Source organism: Cryptomeria japonica, chromosome 6 (assembly GCF_030272615.1).
Source record: "Cryptomeria japonica chromosome 6, Sugi_1.0, whole genome shotgun sequence".
Classification (NCBI taxonomy): domain Eukaryota; kingdom Viridiplantae; phylum Streptophyta; class Pinopsida; order Cupressales; family Cupressaceae; genus Cryptomeria; species Cryptomeria japonica.
This window is the reverse complement of record NC_081410.1, coordinates 443,757,757-443,783,523: the sequence shown is the minus strand read 5'-3', so window position 1 is coordinate 443,783,523 and position 25,767 is coordinate 443,757,757. Positions and strand designations below refer to the sequence as shown.

General features: G+C 33.1%; 1 long non-coding RNA gene across 2 annotated transcripts; it reads left to right on the top strand.

The window, feature by feature from the left end:
• The first annotated feature begins 12,842 nt into the window (after positions 1 to 12,842).
• LOC131037539 (uncharacterized) lies at positions 12,843 to 17,587 on the top strand. Of its 2 annotated transcripts, XR_009104243.2 has the most exons (4): positions 12,843 to 13,249; positions 14,394 to 14,455; positions 14,626 to 16,632; positions 17,241 to 17,587. It is a non-coding gene; the product is annotated as an uncharacterized LOC131037539 (long non-coding RNA). The 2 variants fall into 2 exon arrangements; XR_009104242.2 differs by lacking the exon at positions 17,241 to 17,587 and having other exon boundaries at positions 14,626 to 16,885.
• The last annotated feature ends 8,180 nt before the right edge of the window (positions 17,588 to 25,767 follow it).

The following is a 25,767-nucleotide window of genomic DNA, read 5'->3' as shown; positions in this document are numbered from 1 at the left end:
CCTTCTTTCAGAAGAATTATTCCTTTGACCTTTGTTGAAGTTAATGTTCCCCTTGAATTCCTACTTTCTTTTAAAATAGTGGTTCCCATTATAGTTCTGCCCTACTAGTGTTTGAATCTTCCTCTCTTGCCTTAGGGACTTTTCAAGTACTTCGTTCATGTTTTTGGGTCCATGCATGTCAACCTCTGCCCCTATGTTGGTATTTAGTCCCAAAATGAACTTCCTTGCTTGGCCTTCTTCATCTTTCTGGTACATAGGTACATACTTAAGTAATTTGGTGAACTTATCCCAATATTGTTGGACTGATAGGGGCCCTTGACGTAGATTATGGAATTCTGTCACCTTCTCATCAAAGAACAATTGAGGGAGCCACCTTTTTCGGAAGTGGTGAACAAATTGATCCCATGTGATCGTATCCCTGCTATACCCATTTCGCTCCTTGGTGTTGGTCCACCAACTAGCTGCCTCCCCTGTGAGTTGATAGGAACCCCATAAGGCCTTGGTTGTTTCGCTAAAATCTCTTAGTTCAAAATACTTTTCCATTTCATTTAACCAATTCTCAGCTCCTTCACCAATTTGCCTCCCATCAAACTTAGGAGGGGTGATTTTCTTTAAGTCCTTAGAGAGTTCCAATATGTTATTTTCTTTTCTATTTCCCATCATATTCCCTTGATTGCTACCGGGGTTTCCATTTTCAGTACCACTTCGATTTTCAATGTCATTCTGCCTTGCCCTGAGGTCCTGCATTGATTGTTCCAAGAAGTTGATTTTATCCCTTTGTTCGGTTAGAAGGTTGATTATATGCTCGACCGCATCTTCATTATTCCCTGGGTTAGGTTGATCCCCTTCATGGTCTTCCTCATGGTTTTCTTCATGATTTTCCTCATGGTTAGCTTCCCTTTGTCTCCTAGTGATAGTACGTCTTCCATTACCTCTTCCTCTTCCTCTTCCTCTTCCTCTAGCCATTTTAGGGTTTTACTTGAAAGTTAAATTATGTAGTTAGTTCTTGATTTAAGATTTTTTTTTAAAAATTTTAATTTCTACCATTGCAAAACATTCCCTTAGTTGTGTAAATTGAAGTGAGCACAAGGCCTGGATTTGAACCTTTGCTCTGATACCACATGTAATGACCCACCTTGTTCAACCCAACAAAATTTGACCATTTTTTTTTTTTTTGGTTCAATTTAATCATTTGTGTTTGATTCAATTGCATACTCTAGGCATCCATCCATTTGGATTAGGCATTCATCCATCCGGGATGAGCATCTAACCATACGGGTTAGGCATTTGCCCATACGGGACATAAGATTTCATCTATCCAATATGGGATAGGCATCTACCCATACGGGGTAGGCATCTATCCAATTGGGATAGGAGGTGCTCTGGCCAGAGACTTAGACTCATTGAGACCATTCGGGTCCTGAGCCACTCACTAAGTACTACACTCTTCTAACAGGAGTGCACTGAGGTCGCCATCCTTAGGAGAAATTAGAATAACATAATACAAGCTTGAATTTCGCCTCGGAATTTGGCTTAAAGCCTCGGGAAGTCAAGCGAATCCATACGGGATTCCTTCCGAGTATGCATTGATTTACTTTTTCCTTTTTTATTATACTTATCTTTCAATTTAGGATTCTACTCAATCCTTCTTCTTACCAAGCCTAGACCCCACCCACGAATGCCTGAGTACTAGGGACAACTTCGTCCCTAGATTGCCTACATACCCATTTCGGCACGGGATCAAGGCATAAAGTATGTAGTTCTATTTTCTACTCTATGGTTTGATGTAAACTGATTAGTGGGTACCCAACCCTTTCTAGGGTCAATGTCCCAGACAGTTTCTCTGCGGTTGCTACCCACGGTGGTAGCACTTAAGCAAAGTCTCAAGGTGGCCTATTGCTTGTGGCCTAAAACAACTAGATCCTAATACTTATCGTAAGCGTCACCCTTGACCCAATTGTCAATCGTCAACAACTCTTCAAGATTAAATCAATTTCATAAAATCATTTCACTTAATCAACCCTAAAGGGGGTTTACTATGGTTTAACTCAGCGGATGTAAAAATCATTTAAAGATTATCTTATTAGATTATCGATCCAAGGGGGATTACCCGCCCCTTGGATTATAATTTCCCAGTGTCCCTTATTACTCCCCGATGATTTATAGGGATGATGCCACAGACGTCGTTGATGCACCTTTATTAGGCGTTAAGTGCAGTAGTTCAACATGATGACATTACCCGTAAGTGTGACCCAGAGGCACTGTATATACCGAACGCTGCTAGGTTTTGGTTTTCCAACTTCCTTTATTTAGTTTTCTAACTAAGAAGCTATGAAAACATCATGCTTGAAAATAATTATGAATTGAATGTACATAATTGCAAAGTTTAATTAATTGAAATAACTACTTCTATGGCATTCAATTACCACTTGATAGTATTACCATTCTTCTACAACTAAACTATTTAATATATAATTGCACGATAATGACAATTATGAACTCACATATTAAAACGGGTAACTTGCGTGAAAATGATGGAAATGTAACTTGATCATCAATGAATGCAAATTAATATATAAGTAATTCGTATGATGCAAAAATAGTGTCATTTACATGCAAAATTAAGCAATGTTTACTTCCATCACAAGAATAATTAATTATAGCCTTACTAGTTCAAAATGAACAATTAGTTTAAACTTTTTGGCAATTTTGGATCAAATCATAATAATATGACTTAATTGTTTTAAATGAATCTGAAAATTATCGACTAAGTAACCCAATAAATCTCCAATGGGTTGAGAGATTTCAATTATACAAATAAATTTAAAAATTATAAATTCACTACACAATGATCCTAATTACTTATAAATTTTCCTAAGTTTAATTTTACTAACTTAAAATTTATAACAATTAAACTTAAAATTTAACTAAGCAATTATTAACAATTTTTAAATTGTAATTTAATAAAAAAAAAATGAGGTTTTGTTTTAAAATAATGGGAAGTGGGGAGGGGCCCACGGGTCCCTCGTGGTCCCCTCCACTACCCTGCGGCCACTACCGTAGCAGTGATCGCAGGTTAGTGGAGGGTACCACTCTCCTGCGGTCAATAACTCCGCCTCGTCTCCCCCCTGGGTTGGTCTACTATGCGAAGTTAAATTTCTTCATACGATTTCGCATAAAATGTGTTTGCATAAACTTTTGACGATAATATAAATACTTTATATATATATAGTTTTCATTTTCAATTTAATCAAGCATAGAGAGAAATATATAGCCAGATATATGTGTAATAGAAATATTAATGCAAAACAAATGAGAATAAGAATTTATTCACAGGGATGAATAACACAGAGAACTAAATTGTTTCAGCAATGTACATAACTAATATTCACAGAGAGATTTATACCTCATTTTTCAACTAATATTCACAGAGAGATTTATACCTCATTTTTCAACTAATATTCACAGAGAGATTTATACCTCATTTTTCACAGAGAGATTTATTTATACCTCATTTTTCATAGAGAGATTTGAATACAATGAGGTTTATATTTTATTATCAGACATTTTCTGTTCACAGGGAAGTAAGATTTTAATGTAAGAAAAGATTTACATTTAAATTCCCAATCCAGTAATGAATTTAAGAGAAGAGAAACATGGACATGATTCATACAGAATGGTTATCACTTAACCACACAGAGAAGATTTTTAATCTCAGAAAAAGAAATTTAAATAAGGAGAATATGATTTTTTTTTTCCACAGATAAAAGAAAATCTTTTGAAAAAACAAAAGCAAGATCTGATATATATTTTCTAAAGAAAATTAAATAAATAATAAAGCTATCTTTTACATGCATTATATGAAAGTACTTTTATCAATATTTATCCCTAAATAAGAAGAAAAGATTTGCAATCTATTTTTTTTTTTTATATATAAAAGAAGATCTAGGAGCTATATTTTTTGATAATACAAATTTCTCATATGTAAATGACAATAGAAGAGAACCTGGCTTATCGAAGCTTGATGTTGAATCTTCTCCAATCTTCTAGCTATCCTTCCTTGCAACTTAGAGAAATCTTCAAGAATAACTTAACAATCCTACAATGAAAATGAGACTACCAAAGAAGATCCTACTAACAATAAAGAAACTTGGAAAATTTTCTTCAAAACATAATCAACCCCCTCTTATGAAAAATTGCATACAATTTATAAGAAAAATCCCTTAATTCCACTATGTAGAGAAATTAATTAAGAATGAGATTATTTTCCAATATTGGACTCATGCAAATTGATTAAAAACCTAGTGGGGGAGTTACATGCAAGGCATTGAAGATTCCTCTAGAAGCTTCTAATTCCTCCTACAACATGTGCCGTAATTGGGAGTGGGAAAATAAAAATAAAAATAATTATATTCTCCAAGTGTGTGTGTGTGTGTGTCCATTTTTATTCTTTTATAATATTTATTCGATCATTTCAATAGCTCGACCAAAAATATAATAGAATTGTATCAAATCAAAAAGTGATAAAGGAGGGTTGTGACAAAATGAAGGCATAATGCTGGTAGGACCCAAAGCACCCATGGTCGAATAAAATGTGGAAGCAAAGACCTAAAAGGAGCCTCGAAGCTTTGATAGAATCATAAAGATGCACTCTTTGTTAGTCTTGTCCTTTCCACAACCTTCTAAAAATGATCTGGTGGATTTTAATTTTTCCAAAAAATCCTCAATGGAGGAGAAGGAATTAGGTACCAAAGATGTCAAATATGACTCAATCTCAAGTACACTAAACTAATTAATACCCCTAAAAATATCTTGAAACTAGAGCCATATAGCCCTAGGAGTGTCACAAGAATCACTATGGAACTAGAGATTATTTGAAACATGTATGCCAATCACACCTATAGCCTCATCCATGTTGTCTCTATGTTGAAAGATCTCAAACTAATGGGTTAAATTTGGTTGGTTCTCATCTCAATAGGACCATAAACCTCTAGACTAAAGCAATGTAGTCATTTGAGACTTCCAACTATGGTAGGTACGAAGTATAAGTTTCTCAATAGAGGGTTCTACCATTGGAATTGGTTTTTTTTATTATAAAAAGGCTAGGATAGTATGTGGATTTGAAAGATGATGATTCTACCCCCCACCCTCACCCCCAACAAGAAAAGCCAAGCCTTTTGCAAAATTTTAAGATAAAAAATGAGAAAATCAATAAATAAACTAAATTTATATCTTTGAGTACCTGATGAAAATTGTGGAAAAATGGATGGCAAAGCTGTGTAGAGCACAAAACCAATTTTCCAACATCTACTTGTTTGTGAAAAACAAAGTCTAAATGTGCAAGATATGGCCCTAGAAGTATAGAAATGAAGTTCTAACTTTATACACGTACACAATTCACTAGGAGAAGCAACTACAAAAAAATTTAGCACCAAGGATTGGGCTCGGAACCTGCTTTCCAATTTTATTTATTTTTTTTAAATCGAACATTGTATACAAAAGTCATGAAAAAATAAAAACAAGCTAAATTTAGCTAGCCAATAACCAGTAGACATGACCCTTTTGATTTGATTTTTGGAAAACTTGGTCATTCAATGCAAAATTTGACAAATACCTAGATGGTTTTTTAGGGTTGTGAACAAAACCCAAAAATCATTTTTCTCAAAACTTTTGTGAAAAAAGTTATGGCTGAATCTTGATTTCCTTTTACTTTTTTTCCCCCTTTTTCGCTTTTTTATTTTTTACGCAAAATTTGGTGAATTTTAGAAAATTGAGAGTGACCCATATAATATTTTTTGGTTGTGAAGAAATCTCATAAATGTTTTTCTCCAAGATGAGCCAATTTTTCTCCTCAAGTCTAGATCTCTAAGAAATTAGATAGGAATTTAGCAGATCTGGAGCATTGATACCAAGTCAGAGTTATGGTTTTGAGCCTAGAAGGCCAATAATCATTTGCAAGCACAACACCTATCACAAAGAAAGATCAAGCAAGATAGATTTGCGATAACCTGAGAATTTTGTATTGATGCATACAAGATTATGTTACAAATAAATTAATGGATCCTTATAAAAAGGATGATTGATACCCTAGATCCAAACCCTAAATAAAGATCAAATTAGCTAGTGCCAATTATCATAATCATAATGAATGAGACAACTTAATCTATTATTAACCTAACCTAATATTTCAAGAAAAAAAAACTAATTTTACCTTAAGTAAATAAAGTAAAAATGACCTAATTATCTAATTAATTAGATAATGTCTAAATTACTCCAACATTGTCCGTATGTGAAGCATCATCATAAACTAGTCATAGGAATCTTCCAACTTGGGCACCTACCTTACATGCAACAACCCTTATGCATGCAACAAGCTTGCATGCATGGGTGCCTACCTCCAAGATACCCAATTGTCATAATATGTCATAAAATATTATCATAGGATATCAAAAGTTGTCATATGTAAGTGTGTCATAATATCTATCATAGATGCTATCATAAAACTGTCATTACATGACACATGTCACCTGCATGTCAATAATCCAAGATTCTTTACATGAGATGCATACTTCCTCATGTGAGGACAAAAACTCCATGTCACCTTCCTAGTAGGAGTATAAGTCAACATGCCAACTCCTGCAAGATGACGAAATAGCATGTGAAAACAAAATTGTATTGTGGGTTAATATAATTAAATCAAATATTAAATAAATAAGTCCAATCACCAATGTTATGACTTGCAAAGGTTGAGACACATTAATCCCAACACTCTTAACTATTTAGCAAGTTTTTCCAAATTTTGTTTGAGACCTAAGATCCTCGTATGAAAATTGTGTCAACAAACTACTTTATCTATTAGATTGCAAAGGATGAGAAGTGCAAAAATAATAAAATGTTGTATCTTTCCTCTACCAATCATCAACTTTATTTTCCATTGTTGCTTCCATTAAATAACATAGACAAATCCTAGACACATTTGAAGCTTGTTTCAAACTTTACCATTAAGTGATGAGATGGTGATATTGATTATGTTTAGTAAGAACAAGAAGGATGGATAAAAATGATTGATTATAAAATGTAGGTTTAAGGTTTGGATTATTTATGTAGGAGAAGTTAATCTCAAGGTAATGAATAAGAAGGTAATTAAAATAGTATAGTAGAGATAATATGCATAGCATAATGATTTTTTTTATTCATCCATATACATCATAAAATTGGCACATACTTATTATACATTTATGTATTACTTTGTACAATGTACATTTTGTACAAGAAACATACATATAAACATCATAAATACTTGAGTAGAACTTCTATTATTTTTAATTATTCTCTATTTTTCCTCTATTCCTTTTTATTTATTTTATGGTAGGTTTATATACTATTATATCATTATATCATTGTAGGATATGTCCTTTTATATGTCCTTATGCCTTATCATCCTTCAATTGGTATTGCAATACCTTACATGTTGTTACAATAGTAGGTTGTGGTGGCTATCTATCTTGTTTTGGGTTCCTTGTCTCTTAACATCATCTTGGAACATATCTTGTCCATAAGACATTTTATTCTAGTTCAAAAAGAAGATTTAACATCCTAAATAACTAAATTTTTCTCAAAATATCTTGATTTGATCATTTTAATTCTCCCAAGTCCATACCATATGTTGAATTCATTGCGTTTAGGCTAAGATATTTACCTATAAGATCTTTCTACTGTAATGAAGGCAACTAGTTGTATTAATGTAGGCATTAGCTGATTGATATTGGTGATAGATACATATGAACTTCTAACTCCAATTTCTTTCTTTACGTTATTGACTTCATCCTTTGCTCTCATAGTTGAATATGTTAGGATCAAACGTTCTTTTGTTAGTATTATGACCCATGCAAAACAATCATCATGTTATAGTTTCATAATATTTATATAATTTGGGATTCTAGTTGGTATATTTGGATGTTTTGATGTGTTGTTAGTTGTGGCTAGTTAATATAATATTGATATATTGTGGAAACATAATACATTGTTACAACTATCATCAAGCTTGTTGATTTGCTTCAATTGGTATGGTCTAGTCAATATGATAAATTTATAAGTTCTATTTAATTTTGTAATACTCTTTCATTCCTACAGTCAAGGAAATACAACTAAGCATTTTCTTTTTTTATTATAAATATAATTGGAGAGCCTAAAACGTAGCCCTCATTTGATTTAACAAAAAAGGCATCCATAAATAGACTATAACATTGAAAGAATGAATAGTTTTGGTATTTTAAATTTTCATTAATTTGGAAAGGAAGTTTTAACTCTACTAATATGGGTATAATGTTGATTGTAATTGAGATAGCTTGAATTTTATGAGATAAGATTAATTGAACATAATATGATTAGAGATGAGGGATTCATAAAATATGTTGGCTATTTGTAAGTAGGCTCAACATAGAATGTATTAGCTCTTATGATTTTAAAAATATGACCTCTCAATTATGGCACTTGATATTTAACTCTTTTGTTATTGTACATGTAATATGTGATGCATGGATTTTAAGTGTGACAAAATAAAAAAACACAAAATGTGACATTTGAAGTAAAAATGTACCTTCCCTTTAAAAGAACAAGTTGGATATACTTTTATGACTATTGGTTACTATTTTCTCTTATATTATAAATTTGTAATCTAGGCAAATAATATATATCTTGAAAAAATAATACTTATACATATCTATCAATACACCAATGGTTTGGAATTCAACATACAAAAAAAACTATGAATAATTTAATTTACTACAAAAGGACAACTAATTTTTACTTGTTGGTACCCCATTCGATTGTGCCTGATTTGTAAGGTCCAACCCCCTCTTATATTTCTTGCCCAATTTACCCATATTTTACAATCAATTTGAGAAAATTTTAAATGGTTTCCTCCAATCGAAATCACCTAAGTATTATTCCTTACCATCCCTTTGGTTCATGCCTTATATTAGAAGTTACAAAAAACTTGATCTTATTAAGTGTATATAAATTTGGTCGATGAAACGCTTTTCTTGTATCATTACAAACTTTTGGCTTGAAATCAAATATTTTATAGCCCATCTAGATATCCAAATCCAGTATCTAGTTTCACATAAAAGTCTTGTACGATCTCCTAATAAATCTTTTCTTTTGCTTCCTCTACTTCACCCATTTGTGGGAATTTGATGTGGATTTATCTCTAATCCTTCCCTTCGCTTCCACATCATTTCTTTGCAATGTTGCATTGCCCCCTTTTATGGAATTTTGAGGTTTGTTAGGACATTCCCATAGTTCTCTTTTCCTCATCCGAACCTCTTATTATTCTTTAAACCCAATACACACAATTCCTTAGCTCTTCATTATTTTTAGCCTTGTAGATTTTTATAGTAGATCTAGATATCATTCTTTGATCTATATCCTATGTCTAGTTTCACAATATTTCCTCACATCACTTCCTACTTATCTTTTTTTAACTTTTGCCCACCTTCAAACATCCATAATATTTGGTTTCCTTCTTTAAATTCCTCCCTCAAGTTCAACTTATGAACTTTCCTTTGACTTCCTTCCAAATATTTGGATTTGGCATCCACTCGTGCACCTTTCCTATGAGGATTCTCCTTAGCCTTTATCACTCATTTCATCACCTGACTTTCATGCATCATTTACCCCATCCACTCCCCACATGCAATCCTTGCCCAAATTCTTGCATATAAATCTCAAATCCAATCCCTTATAAAAAATTTGCAATCCTTTCAAGATGCCTTTTAAATTAGTCCAACCACTCTCATATTGTTCCAAGACGGTGCCATTAATAGCTATATATGACCTTACAACTACTAGATTACATTTTCTTACACATAAGCCATTGTTCAATCTCAAGGGTGTAAATTCAATGCAACACTAGTGATTGGGGATGAAGGTTTCCATGCCACCATTAACAAAGTAGGTGTTTTTAACCCTCAAGGATCACAATGCAACATCTCAAGCATTCATCTTGTATTTCATGAGATCTGTCTTGTGACACACTTAATGATGGTGATATCCAATTCTATGTCAAGATCTTGCAAGCAAAAGTTAATATTAGGATTATCTAGTCTCTTGTACATTATAGCGCACCATTAATGAATGGGGAATGCTACAATTCAATAAAAGATGGCCTCAACTTGTTTCTTGGTACCCATAACCCTTATTTAAGCATAATCTTTATACCAAAACATGGGTTTAATGACATCAAAGGCATATGCAACCTTTTCAATTATAGGCGACCACAAATATTCTCTCTAGGAAGCAAAAATATGTTGATTGACATATATTTCTTGACTTTCATTGTACAGAAGAGGAAAAAGGGTTGCAGAGTAGCTAATAAGAAGAGAAGGAACTTCTAGGCGACTAGGTTTTATCTCTAGCAAAAGGGCAAAGGCATTTTTTTGTGTTGTACTAATCTAAGTTTCATCCCAAATTTGTAACATGATATTGTCATCCTAGAAGAACACATCAAAATTTTAGATTCAACATTATTTGAGTGTCTCTATGTGCATTGTATACATTATTTAAGGATTCATTATTCTTCTCGATAACCTCCTCTAATTTATGTTTTAGCTATGATTAGTTGGTCCTTTGGAAGATTGCAAAATATTTGCATTTTTTTCATAACGTGTTTTCTTAGTTTTATACAATAAAAATTATGGGTTTTTTGATGGATAAGTAAGTTAGATTCTCTCAATGTTTTTCAATTTTATATATCTTATCAATATGTGTAGGACCTAGTTTATGTATGTAGTTAAAAGATATAGCCTTTAGTGGCATGTTAATTAAGGTACTACAAAAATAATTTCAATTGTTGTGTTCTTTGATTTATAAAACCTTTATACTCTATTTATCTTGCTAAATATAGACACCCATCTACCTCATGCTCAACCTTCTACTACTCCAACACACCTAGAACACTCAAATGTAAATATCATTTATGTTTGTGTTGATTTAGTTTCATCTACTTCCACGTTTATATCTATATAAACTTATTAAAGGTTATTGAACCACATCCTTAGACACTTGACATGTGTAGCAACCTAACTTGTACTCCCTTACAATTTTGTCCTCACTTGGGCCCTCATCTTGACATTCGTCCCCTAAGGCCTGATTGAAGCCCTTATTCTTCTCACACCATATATCAAGGTCAAATTTTCATGATCTACATTTTCTCCCCAAGATCTTGGGACCCTGATGTCCAGTGCCATGGTCCTCCCCAAAAGGGCCCATTTTGGGGCCTCATAACGGTAACATGATTTGAGTGGGAACCTAGATCCCGTGTCAGCCTGTGTCAAAAAATTAATTTGTTTTTCAACTATCATGTATAAAGGAGGTCTACCCCTCTCATTTTGAAAATCAATCATTAAGCATTCACAATTTGAATTCAAGATCTCAATTACATCAAGTGAGCAATCAATCAGTCTTCTTTCAAGCATTGGAGATGACATTCATGTTCTATATTTTATGAAGACTATCTAGATGAAACCCTAATTCCTTGTGCAGACAAACAAAACTTCATAAAGAGGAATAACATTATTGTTTGAAACATTTTCAACCTTTCCCTCAAAAGGAAAGCATTTCCATTACAGTGCTTCATTTACATTTCAATTCTATTTCATTGTTAATTTCAAAACTGGGGTTTGAACTAAGGCAAACCCCTATTCCCAACCATTTTCCCTTCTCTACTGTGTGTAGGAACAAGCATAGAGCTGCAATTTTCAGGATCACCATTATTCGTAGAGACAAACATGTTCCCCTTTGGACGACGAAAAGTTTGGAGGACCAAGGCGACCACCACCACGATCCCAAGAATTCAGGTCGTCTTTCTGGGAACAAATCTGAACATTCATATATTGCTTAGATCTAGGTTCGAGCCTCTACGTGACGACTGTAGCTCACTATTTATGCATAATTGCTTCAATTTACACACATTTACCCTAATTTCAGCATCATTAATTAAATCAATCCAATTTAAAGGAAAAGAAGAGTTGTATCTAAAACCATTGGAATCTGATTAGAATCTAGATCTACCAAGATGGTCTTTAAGCAAAAAATAGTGGTTTTACTACATCAAAAGGTGAAACCCTAATTTTTCACCTCTACAACATGGTTGCTTGTTTGTTTTACGATGGTGTTTGTATTATGAAACCAACGTCAAATGTGGAGTGATAGCCTAATAGGAGTATACTATATACAAAATATGGTTTGTGTCAAGTATATATCCATTGCCTATGGTTACACCCAAAACACCACCTTAAAGAAGCACTCCTAGCTTGGCAAAGCCTAATGTTGAAGGTCATACCCATCTTAGTAAATTGTTTCATTGTTGATCAACTTGACTATAAATTGGGATCTTTGTCCAACTTTGATACCCTACACTCAAGAAAAATCCACCTTTAAGAATTAAAAATCTACAACTTTAAACTTCAACACTACCTCTATGTTACCATTCAAAATGACACTATTCACATAAGTCTAAAGACCTCACAATTATTTATAAAACATTACATTGAATACGATTCTTAATTTGCTTAAAGATCTATCAATTCACCTTTAAAACTTCTTTGTCATAACCATTACACACTAAACCACAATTGCTCATTCTATTCCAATAGCATGAACTAATTAGTACATAACACGTTAAGTTTGAGCTACTACGATCAAAATGAGAAAAAAACAAACATGGAAATCCAATTTTCACCCTAAACATCAATGTCTTGATGCCACCTAAGAATTTGTTCATCTGTCATGTCGAGTTTCTTTCTAGCCTAATCATTGGCGTACCCAGCGGGCAACGTCTACCCAGCGGGCCCCTGCAATACTTATCTTTTTCATCCTTTCTTCGCCTCGCACGATGACCAAAAATGTCGGTCTCTTTACTCCAACCCTACGTTTACACGATGTGCGCTATAAGTCAGGGCATTAAGCAACGTGATCTTACATTATTTAGCCTTTACTTTGTCTTCTAACCCTGATTTAATTCTTCATTTGGTGGTAGATGTGGAAAAATACCAGGGAGATCAGTTTAGGTTGGTATACTTTTTCTTTAGGCTTAAAGGCAGTTTATGGATTCTCACAACTTGGATATATCAGATGTGGGTCTATGGATTGCTGACTTGCAAGTTTCAACATTAAAGGCCATGTTTCCCTAAATCCCACCTTTCAGATGTGAAGAAAACTGAAAAACTATACCAGGGAGATCATCCAGGTTGGTACACTTTTTCCTGCTTTTGCTTTACGCTTCAAGGGAGTTTATGTTTTCTCACAATTTGGAAATTGGATCTATTGGACCTGATTTGCTGTATAGGACATATTTCCCAAAATCTCAGTTTCAGTTATTCTTTCATCTATTTTTGGTAAAGGGCTTGTTTGCTTCTCATCCATTAAAATATCTCCTCTCCTTTTAACTCTCCCCCATTTCATAGTGGTTGGCTTCTTTTGCCATTGCTGTTGTACGCCTGCTCGGTTTATCGGCCAGTCCTTTGTCTTTTAACTTTAAATGGCTCAGAAGCTTTATGACCTCTTTGCAAAAGATGGAAAATCCCATTATTTCTCCACAATCGTTATTGAATTTGCTTATCCCTGCACTAAATAGAAAGGTGAATAGCTTAATTACATACCCAAACATTAAATGATTTTTCATTAAAAAAACTGAAAACTTAATGAAAATGGTAAATTAGTATTCTTAAATTAATAGCTTTTTCAGAAAAATAGTAAATTTTTAAAGAATCTCAAGTTTATTTTGTTAAAAAACTTTTCGACTTGAAGTTAATTTTACAACCAAAAAACTTTAAATGGGGACTTCCTTTCTGCTGCTTGGAGTGATGATGGATGCCTCAAGTTTTTAAAGAGTTTCTGTTTCAAAAAAGAAATCTCAATCTTAAGTTTCTCTGTTTCTGGTATGTTTCTGGTATCTTCATATAGCTCTAAAGGTTTCTTTGAAAATAGATGCAGCTCAGGTGAAGAGCTCTTAATGTTCAAATAACTGAGATTCCACCATTAATATGTTATATCTGACGTTAAAAATGTTGCTTTTATAGGCCTATACTTTTGGCTGTAACTTGGAACCCTTACTCCCCTATAATCCACAATTGAATCGCTCCTGTTATACCTTACAATATATTCTTGGATTATGGCATTTTTAATACGAAAAGTAATGTGCCATTTTACAACAAATTCTTTTACCAGGCCTGTAGAAGTCCAATTATTTATCTTCTCTCTTTTGTTTCTATATTTGGAAAACATTTAATTAGCACTATCGTGTAATTTGTAATCTGAGCTATATAAAAGTTTAAAAATATAAGTTTAGATTCATTCAGATCTCATTATGTAAGATGCCATGATTTTTACAGGTGTGCCAGGTATATCAAAAAAGATTGCATATTCAAGTTGAAAATACTGCAGAGGATACCAGGTATAACATCTCTCACTCTCACAAGGCAATTCGCACTATCATTGACTGCTTTCATTTGTTTTAGAGAAAGGTTTTAACTTGGTTGAAGTTATATCTTGTTCTAAAAGGTTTTAACTTGGTTGAAGTTATATCTTGTTATGTTCTCATCCTCTTTTGTGAAAAATGTACAGAAGGTATTGAGGAGAAAGGAGAAGTGAAGGAGATAGTGAATTTGGGAATTGAATCAGCTTTAGCCATTAAATCATGGGGGTTTCGGTTTATTATTTAATCCACTTTGGCATCGGAAGTCATTCACAAGTTCTTTTGGACAAAACAGCCCACATAATGGAGCTAGAAAAAGATATGATTAGTGATTTTGAAGAAGGGCAAAAACAACTGCAACAAGTTGGGAAGAACAAGTTCTATGTTTTCTATTTATTGACAATGTGGTTCACCATGATTCTATCAAACAGCCAGTACAAATATTCTATCTCCCAGCAAGTAAGTACAAGTCAACATGGGCTTAATGCAGGTTATGAAAGAATTCAACTTGAGGATGCTTGTAACATGTCAAGAAAAGAACATGAGTTGTCTACTTTTCATCAAAGAGTCCAAGAGGCTAAGGAAGCCTTCCTTGACATATGTGCATATTTTCATTGCCTGGATTAAGATCTTGTTGGTCATACTGCAGATTAAAGGAAATGTGGAGCTCTTCACAAGGGAGTGCCTAAAAATAAGAATCACTTAGATGAAGTGATTGTTCACAATGTCCTTTGCTTGATGGGAATGAAAATGATAAAAGGAGACAAGGATTACAAATCATAGGTATTTTTGGATGTAGTGGAAGATGAATCAAAGTTTAAAAAAGTGTAAAATGGAATAAGCATTTTTGATGATACATTTTTAATCACAATTAATATCACACATTTAAAAGTCATGGATCGTTCCTTGAGAGTTCTAAGGCTAGGAGATTGGGTGGAGAGCACGTAAAAACCGTTTGCATCTATATGTGGAGGATGTGATTGTTTTTCAATTTAGAGATGCTTTTGAATTGAAGAAGCTCACAGTTTTCTTGATAACATCTTTTGGTTGATGTGATTGTTTTTTCCATTTCAAGACACTTTAAATTGCAGAAGCTCATTGTTTTTTCCATTTCAAGACACTTCAAATGCAGAAGTTCACAGTTTTCTTGATGACATCCTTTGGTTGATGGGAATGAAGACTAAGATTACACATTTTTAATCACAATTAATACCACACATTTGAAAGTCATGGATCGTTCCTTGAGAGTTCTAAGGCTAGGAAATTGGGTGAGAGCACGTAAAAACCGTATGCATCTATATGTGGAGGACATGATTGTTTTTCAATTTAGAGATGCTTCCGAATTGAAGAAGCTCACAGTTTTCTTGATAACTTCTTTTGGTTGATGTGGTTGTTTTTTCCATTTCAAGACACTTCAAATGCAGAAGCTCACAGTTTTCTTGATGACATCCTTTGGTTGATGGGAATGAAGACTAGGATTACAAATTACTGGATATTATTGGATGCAGTAGATTGAAAACAGAAAAAAAATGATAATACATTGATAATATGTATTTAAAAGTTATGAACAGTTTCTTCAAGGTTCTAATGCTAGCAAAATTGGGTGGTACTAAATATTTCATATGTCAGAACATATAAAGATAAAGATTTCACATGTTTATGTGTGGGGGGTGTGACTGCTTTTCCATTTAAGGATGGTTCCAAATTGGAGTGATGGTTCGTTAAGGTCTCAGGCTAGGAAATTGGGTGGTACTCAGGATTTAAAAATTTCACTTGTTTCTGTGTGGGATTGTGACTCTTCTTCCATTTAAAGACGTTTTAAAAGTGGAGAATCTTGCAATTTTGTTGATGACATACTTAGGTTGGAATGAAAATGGGAAAGCAAAGAAGGATTTCTCAAATTACAGGGAGTTTGTGATGCAGTTGAAGGTGGATCGGAGCTTTAAAGTGTTAATACATCTTTGATTCCAATTGTATACACACATTTAAATTCCATGGATCATTCCTTAAAGGAGATTGGGTAATAGCAATATTCGTGAGACAGAATCAAAAAATCTGAGATCTCTGCGTGATGGACCCGACTGTTTATCTCTTTAGAGATGCTTTCGAATAACAATTTCTTCAGTGGCTCCAAGCCGGGCATGGATTTACATAAAGTAAATGTGCAATTCTAAAGCTATGTCATCAAGTTTAGGTTTTTGTTCCCAAATGTAAAGTCTTTAGAATATCTCATTTTTACTTATGGAAGGGAGATCTTGCAGCGTCTATGGCATTGAGCACAAAATTTCTACAATAGCTTTTACTTTTTCATTTGCCTTGTTGGTTTTGGTTTTTCATGGCAAGGGGAAATACTTTTCATTTGTAATTTCAATATCGTTCAAATATAGTATCTTACATGATATGATTGAACTTGAGAGTCAAGTCAAATGTATTCTTTATTTATATTGAAGATTTCACACCAGATTATCAGAGAATGTAGTTTTTATTTATAAGAATTCAAAATTAAACCATCCCTAAGATTTAATCTAAAATGTGCTCACAACCCCTTAATTACTAATAAACCTGGGTTTGTGTATATAGAATTAGATATTTTACTATTTGATAAACTAAACTGGCCTGTACGATCTACCATGAAACAGGCAAGCTTGCCGGCTTTCACATAAGAGCCAGATGTAAAATATTCATAGAAAGAAAGTATTTGATGTAAACTGTAGTTACAGGAATGGCAACCAGTATAAAGCTTTTCTAACACTCTCTTTTTCAGGTGGTGAAAAAGCTGATCTAAGAATGAAACTAATACGGTTGGATCCTGGGACTTTCCTGCTGGTTACAGTTGAGGCTGGGTTCAATCCCAGTTGCGTTTCCTACAGAATAGGAGATTGGGTGAGAGCATTTAAAAACTATATGGATCTTTGTGTGAGAGCATTTAAAAACTATATGGATCTTTGTGCGACTTTCCAGTTGGTTACAGTTGATGCTGGATTCAACCCTTAGCAACTATCCTGAGTTTTTTGAGGAGAAAAATGAGAGGAATTAACATCCTAGGATGGTGTTTTCTTTTGTTTTCCCATTGTACTAAGATTTATGAAGTTTGGGAAGTTTGCTTTTCAACTGATAATTTTTTTCATGTCTGATATTTATTTTTCCTGCACAACAGAGTTATCCGCATCATCAGAAACTGTCAAACAAAATCTCCCTTGTCGCCCCTCATCACCCAAAAAAAATAAAAAAGTTTGCCCAACCAATGAAACGAAGTCACTTTTATTGTCCTAAAAATGTCTATAGGCTTTCACAATCTATAAGTATTGAGTGAACTGCTTTCTGTTTGTATCAACGTTTGACTCCATGTTTTATCATCAAAATGACAAAAGAAAGGTGTATTGCAAATTAACACAATAAAAACACATAAGTTTAGGGACAGTGTATGTTCTTTAACATCTTTTTGTTTTACGTGCATTGTTTCACCTCACATAGTCTCATTGTTCAAGTTTTTAAAGGTAAGTAATGATTGCACTGTTGTGCATGACCTTTTGCGTGACTTAGTATGTTTTTGTGTAGCTCTTGCCAACATTACACAATCACCAATCTTTCATATGTGGCATCTTCAACAAATTTATGTTTTAGTTACAATAATAGAATGCTAATTGTTAGTGAAGTTCAACTACCAAGCACTTTGTGACATGAATTGTTTCATGTTCTAGACTTGTTTTCGAACCATATTTTATATGTAAAGGTCAAATAACCAGTTAGTTGAAGACAAACTAGTTTGACATGTTCACTCATTTTTAATCACAAGATTCTCGTTGAGGCCTTGTTATTTATAATATCCATTATACTATTATTTTTAACATCCATTATACGGTTATTCGTTTTTGTTCGAATAGAAGTATCATATATTTGTTAAACTTGAGCACTCTTGATCGTGTATTGGATTACATTGTTTTTTTTGTTTTTTTGGGCTACTTGCATATAATTTGTTGGTGTGAAAAGTTGTAGGTGCCAAATCCCTAAAGTTGAATATTCTCTCGAGCTTTAGGAATGTCAAACTTAGGACATAGATCTAACTTATGATCAAGTTGGGCAATAATGGACCAATTTATTAAGGTGAGTAAAGTTTTCTTCTTTTGACTTTGCTAAAGCTAAGAGGGGCTTCCCTAGGGTGCTACTAAAAACAATTGCAGTTGGTGAACTTATATTTTGCCACAAATCATACCTAGCACATAGTATACCCCTATTCAAGTTGTCACGTTGTTTTTGTATGTTGGTTTACAACGTACAATATTTTGCTTTTTATTAAGCAAATGAACTACCACATGAAATGTCTAAAGATGATTTTTTGATAGCCCCAAATATTGTTATGTGTAGCTAGATGTGGCAATGAATGGAATTACTTACAAGAAAAATAAAAAAATGATACTTAAATGAGATGTTGTAGGTGTGTTGGTGTTATGGGAGGTTGAGCACATGACAATTTACGGGTTTATCTAGTGGAGCAAATAGAGTCTAGATTTTTCAAACATAGAATGCAATGATTGGAATCCACCTAGAGTACCTTAATCCATATACTATTGAAGATGACACCTTCAAACCTTACACATAATCTAGGTTATATGTATACAAATAAGAAGATGAATGAAATTGTAGAACATCAAAAGAGAATTTATAATCCACAAACAAACCTACAATATTTTTGAAAATTATCCTAAAAAGATGCTTTACAAAAGTTTTGCAAGGATTGTTCAGTCATTTATTTTGCTAACTAATTAGTGAGATGCACAATATACATGGAGATGCTCAAATCACATTGAATTCACACATTAGATTCATTATTTAGGGATTGTGGTGTTTTATTACAAATTTGAGATCAAAGCCAAATTGTTACAACACAAAAAATGTAGTAAACCCTATACTAAAGACAAACCTTAGTAGTTTAGAAGTTTCTTTTTTTTGTTCTTTACAATCGATTTGCCTCTCACCTTTTGAATTTTGAAAATTTGGCAATATATCTCCCCTTTGTATTTATGCAACCTTAGAAGAAGAAACTTGGTCATTTGGTATCATTGAGGTCACCCGTGCCCTTGATGTCATTATCTTTGATGCCTTTGTGTAGAAATTGCCTCATTGGGATGTTTGAAGGATTGACAATCTTTTAATTTTTTATTGCAACCATTATACACATTAATAGTGTCATTAGGTATTGATGTACAAAGCAAGAAGCATGCAAGATTTACTAAAATGGTAGCTAGAAGGTGGTGTAAGAGTCAATAGGGTTTAACTTTGTCAGTATGTTAATGATTGTGTGGACTTTTGTATCTTTTATAACTAAAAGTATTTTTAAATTGGTGCCTCTGGAGTAAATAATGATTTTTGGGTGGGAGAGTGATAAAGTAGTTTTAGGGCCTTATTAGGGCATTAAAGGTGTTTTGGGTTATGCAGGGAAGTAGGTGGGAATGAATAGTGCAAAATGTGGGAGTTTCAAAGTTTGAGAGTTTAGGATGCCTTATAACTCATACCACTTATCAAGGAGTTTGGAACTAGGAGTAAGTCATGCTCCATACTAATAGTAAACATATAAGGGCATCCTTGCATTGTCAAATTTGAGAGGAAGTGTAAAAGAAATAGTCAAGGAATTGGGGATTAGGGGTACCTCAAAAAAGGTACCTCAAGTAAAGGATGGTTGAAACTTTAGCTTTGAATAGTAACCTATTATAAGAATTGAGGAGTTGGGAATCAAAAGGAAAGTATGTCGTTATGGAAAAGTGCAAAACACTAGCAAAAGCAGGGGAAAGTGGAGGTCAAGGGAAAATAATGATGGGAAGAATGATTGTAGAGTCTTGATAGAAAAGGATAATGAAGGTGGGGAATGGATGAAATGCATGTTTGGATAGGAAAGTTTGATATCCTTATAGGAACAAAGGAAAATGGCGAAGTTGCAAGGTGGTAAGGCATAACAAGAACGAAAGCTTCAGCATGGGCATAGCCCTTAGAAATTTGAACAATTAAAGCATCTTACTCAAGACTTTTTGGATCTTGGCAACTTCAAACACATGATAGACACATAGAAAATGATGGAGAGCAACACTTATGTAAATCTTGATCAAGGAAGATCCATTTAGATTTTTCTCAAATGAATTATAATGGATGGACTAAATAGGACCAAAATGCATAAGAAGGCTATAACTTCAAGCAAAAATGGACGCTGTTAAATTGGGTTCCAACATTAGGCTTGTCAAGGATCTATATCACTTGTAGGTGCAATGAGAATCTAACTATCTTTGGGTACAATCCAAAAGGGAACCAATAGGAAGGGACTAGACAAACACGTGTCATTATGATTAAACAAGGATCATGATTGCTCAAATACATGATACAACACTATATTTACAAGACAAGACACAAACAAAGAAGGAAATATGAACATATATACATAGATCCACATAGGATTAAAAATCCTCAAGAGAAATAGTGGTTGAGATGCTAGCCATGGAGCAATAACTCCGTGAATTCTCCATCCAAATGTTTGAGGTAAAAAGTGCTTTGACCTCCATTTTTTGCAATTTGGTAGGGTCCAACCTACAATGCTTCAAGTTTTCATTGCTTTTCTTTATCTTTGGATCTATAGTTCCACATGAAGCCAAGGTCTCCAACCTAAAACTCCCTCTAGATAACTATTTTATAAAGCAAGTACTTTAGCTTATGTTGTTGCATCAAGTTCCTTTCATGGACAATCCTTCTTGATTCTTACAACTTGATCAATTAATGAACTCTTAAGGATATTGCATCGCTCTCTTCTCCTTCAATTTTCTAGTTGTACATAGGCAATTCAAGGCTAATTTTCTTTTTGGCTTCAATTCTTCAAAATCAATTTAGAAGGGCTCCTATCAATAACCTTCTTCTATGTTATTCTATTTGCCCAAATTGTGGGAAATCAAGGTGAAACTGCTACAACATTAACTTTAATGAAGTGTATGCAAATATGCAAATAGTTTTAATATCCAAGATTACCCACAAAGATTATTTGAGGGCACATTCAACAATAATATAAAAAATAAGTAATACCACAAGAGACACATAATTTATATGGAGGAAATCATTTAAAGAAAAAACTCCACACCAAAAAGATCCAAATCTTGTATTAACCTTTAAATGAGTTTACAACAATACAACTTCTCTCTTTAAATTTTGGCAACACTTCATTACTTCAACAACTTGGAAGACGACTTATGAAACTACTAACCAATGTCACCAATTTATTGACAAAGTGGATGTGAGAATACCATTATGGTATCTCAAAACAAGTGGCAACAAAAGCACCTACAAAATCCATGCATCCATCTCCTCATGTACAACCTGTAAACTTGGTAAAAAGAATTATATAATCCCACGGCCTTCATATGGACGCCTAACTCACAATCAATCAAACTCAATCAATACCAAGTGCTCTATTACTCTACAATGATTTTGATGACTAATATGGACAACATGCAAACTCAGGAGCCCCACTCTATAAGACATGCAAATGACATATGTCAACATGCAACTCCAAATGTACCTCACTGCCAAAGTGAACATCTAAAAAGAATATTATTGAAATATGTTTTGTAACCACCACCAATGATTAGATCAATCTATATGAATGTAATTACAAATTGTCATAGGTAAATAAATATTAAATATTTTTATCACACATGACTTAGGATTGTAAGTTCAAGGCCATCGATTCTAACATACTCCCACTTAACATTATATGTTGCAATTACATCCACGAGGAAACACAAAATTATAATCAAATGCAATAATCAAGGCCAATGACTTTCTTGCACTAGAGAACTTATCTATAGCCACTGGCTTCGTGAGAGAATTTGCAACCATATCCAAAGTGTCAACTTTCTCTAGCATTACCTTGTCATTCTCAACCATTTCTTCAACAAAATGATTCTAAACATCAGCATGATTATGAGCATGATACATAGGATTTTTGGCCTAACGTATGGCACTTTGATTGTCACATTTGATCCTTAGAATCCTACAATCAAAACCAATACCTTTACCAAGTCTCTATAACCATGTTGCCTTCTTAAAGGAAAGTATAGTAGCCATATACCCTACTTTTATGGTGGAAAAAATAATCATAGGTTGTCTTTTACTCATCCAACTCACTGCACCTCAAAACAAAGAAAAAGCATAGCCATTAATGGACCTTCGATTATCCAAGTCAGTTGCCTAAATTGCATCGAGAAAATCTCATATGTCTAATGACTTAAACACATCATCAATGCCATAATAAACCAAACAGTAATCAAAATTTCCTCACAAATATATAAAAACCCTTTTAACAAAAGTCCAATCCTCTCTACCAAGATTAGACATAAACTTTCTCAAAACTCTCACTGCTTGAGCAATATCTATTCTAGTGCAAACCATGATTAATTAAGGGATAAATCGTAATTAATTAAATAATTAATATTTGAGAAAGGGGTTTGATGATGTACTAATTAATAAAAGAAAAGATATAATTTGGATAATTAGTAAAAACAATGAATAATGATGATTAGGTCTATTGAGAAGAATTAATTATCTTAATTAAATAATTATTTAATTAATAAGACGAATAATTAGCAATGATTGATAAGACATTTTTAGGTGTCTACACATATTAAATGTTGACAAAACGGTATCAACATACTTACTCTAACTTAATAAAAGTTATATATGTGCATGATCCATACTAATCTTCATCCCAATAATATATTTAGTAGATCCCAAGACCTTCATATCACATATGTCAAAAAGATAAGCCTTCAACTCCCTAATCATCACCTTGTTGATACCCATAAACATGCCACCAACATATAAGATAATAATCAATATATAATCATCAATAATCTTAATGTTAACACAATGATCCTCCTCACTTCTAACAAAAGCCAAGTTCAATGCAAATCCATCAAACTTTTGGAACAACATCTTGAATGATTGTTTTAACCTACAAATCAAGTGTTTTTTTCCTTTCACAATATTGCCATTAATTTATCACATATAAATCTCCTCAAAATCCTCATGCAAAAAATTAGTTTTAGCATCCAATTGCTCAATCTCAAAATCACAAACAATAATAATAGATAAAAGGAATCTATATTTCACAAACATCATCTCCCTTTCTTTAGCAGTATCCCCTCACCACTAATGTGGCCTTGTACTACTAATTGATCATCCACGCCAATTTATTTTAAAATACCCACTAGCAAGCAATTAACTTTTTTTCTTTTGGGGAAACTAGCAAGATGCTAGGTGTCACAACTATCCAAACCCATTGTCTCTTGTATGACTTGCATCAAATACTCACTTTCCTCCAAAGAGAGAGTCTCCCAAAAAGATCTAGGTTCATTGTCAATACTTAACAAATCAAATACACAACAACAATCTAGTGGGCTAGACCTATGTACTAGATTTCATTGTCTCATTGACCTTCTCAATGTGGTAGTAATTGTCTTTACATGTTCTTTTGTATGCTCATCCTACACATCATCTGAACTTTCTAAACCCTCTTCTTCTCCATCCTCTAATCTTATTGTTCTTCCACATGTGCATCTTGTTGATTTTCTATTTTGTCTCAAAGTGTACTTCTTTAGTCTTTACTTCCTCCTTTGGTTGTTCTTCACCTAAATAAGCTCTAAACTTGTTGAAAACCACATCTCCAAAATAAATCATTTTTTGAGTTAGAGGATTTCAAAGCGTATAATCTTTTAAATTCGCATCGTAACCTGCTAAGATGCATTTCCAAGCTTTTGGATCCAGGTTAGATCACTTTTCTTGAGAAACATGAACATGAGCCTCACAATCAAAGATCTTTAAATGTGAAACAAAAAACTATCTACCTATCCACACTTTGCATTGAGTTTTATCAAGAGTTGAACAAGGAGATCTATTAATCAAATAACAAGTAGTACTTACAGTTTCTCTGCAAAAGATTATATAAAGCTTTACACCACTTAGCATACTTTGAGATCTTTCCATTAAGGTTCAATTCGTTCTTTTTGCTACTCCATTTTGTTGGAGAGTATAAGGAATAGCCTTTTGTCAAACAATACCTACATCTTTACATAATTTGTCGATTTCCCTAAAAAGAATATTTACCACCATTGTCAGGTCTTAAAAGTCTTATCTCATAATCTGGTTGTTTCTCAACTAAGGTTTTAAATTCTGTAAACTGAGTGAAAACATCGAATTTCACATGCATAAAATAAATCCTAGTGTATCTTGAGACATCATCAATGAAAGTAGCATAATATCAAAAAAATTCAAAAGTGTCAACAACCACTAGTCCAAACACATCTAAATGAATGGTCTCTATTTTGTTTTTCAGACACATAATGCTCACAAAAATCATTTTTATCAATTGAATAGTCAAAAACGCCATCAACAGCTTTATATTAAGAACGATCCTAATACTTTTTCACTTGTGTAACATCATTTAGATTTTTCCAAAATTCAGATAAAAGAAAAGTAATATGATGCATGTATCTTCCTCTTCTAACTTAACATCTATAAAAGCAAACTAGCTTAAAACCTAGTTAAAAGTATTTAAATGGTCTACAAGAAAATCACCATTCTTCATTTTTTATGAATATGACTACATAGCTAAATACCTTTAATTATTACAATTACCATTTAATGTTTCTATTTTCTAATATCTTTGCCCATGTTTTCATTAGTAATGTAAGTTAATTATGACTCATGTATACGGATTTAATTAATTAGCCTAAATTAAATTGATGAAACTTTACTTTTATTATACTATTATTTAAATAAAAAAATTATATTAATTTTACTATTCATAATTATATTTTTTATAGCATTCAGAATTTTTGTATTCATTTAAATATATAGGTGGGGGTGGTTAGAATAAGTTGTCTTTAGAGACAACTATTATGCATGAGTGTGTGGATTGATCATTGGTGTTGGAAATACCTTCCTCGAGAAGTTCTTGCTAAAATTGAAAGTTACCTCATTGTGGGTGACAATCTAAGACCACCTGACCATATCAAGATTCATGATAAGAGGTGCCATGAAGTAGGTTGAAACAATTGGAATCCATCTCCCTATCCATCCTACAAAAACAACACAAATAAAAATAAATTTGAGAAGCCAAAAAAGACACTAAATTCTATAAGTAATGGTATTCCTATTGCTTTCAAAAAAGGGATAGGCAACAACTTGCCTCATCATCAACATAAATCATTTTAGATTCAACAAAAAATTACCTATTAGTTGGTGATCTAAAGGTAGGT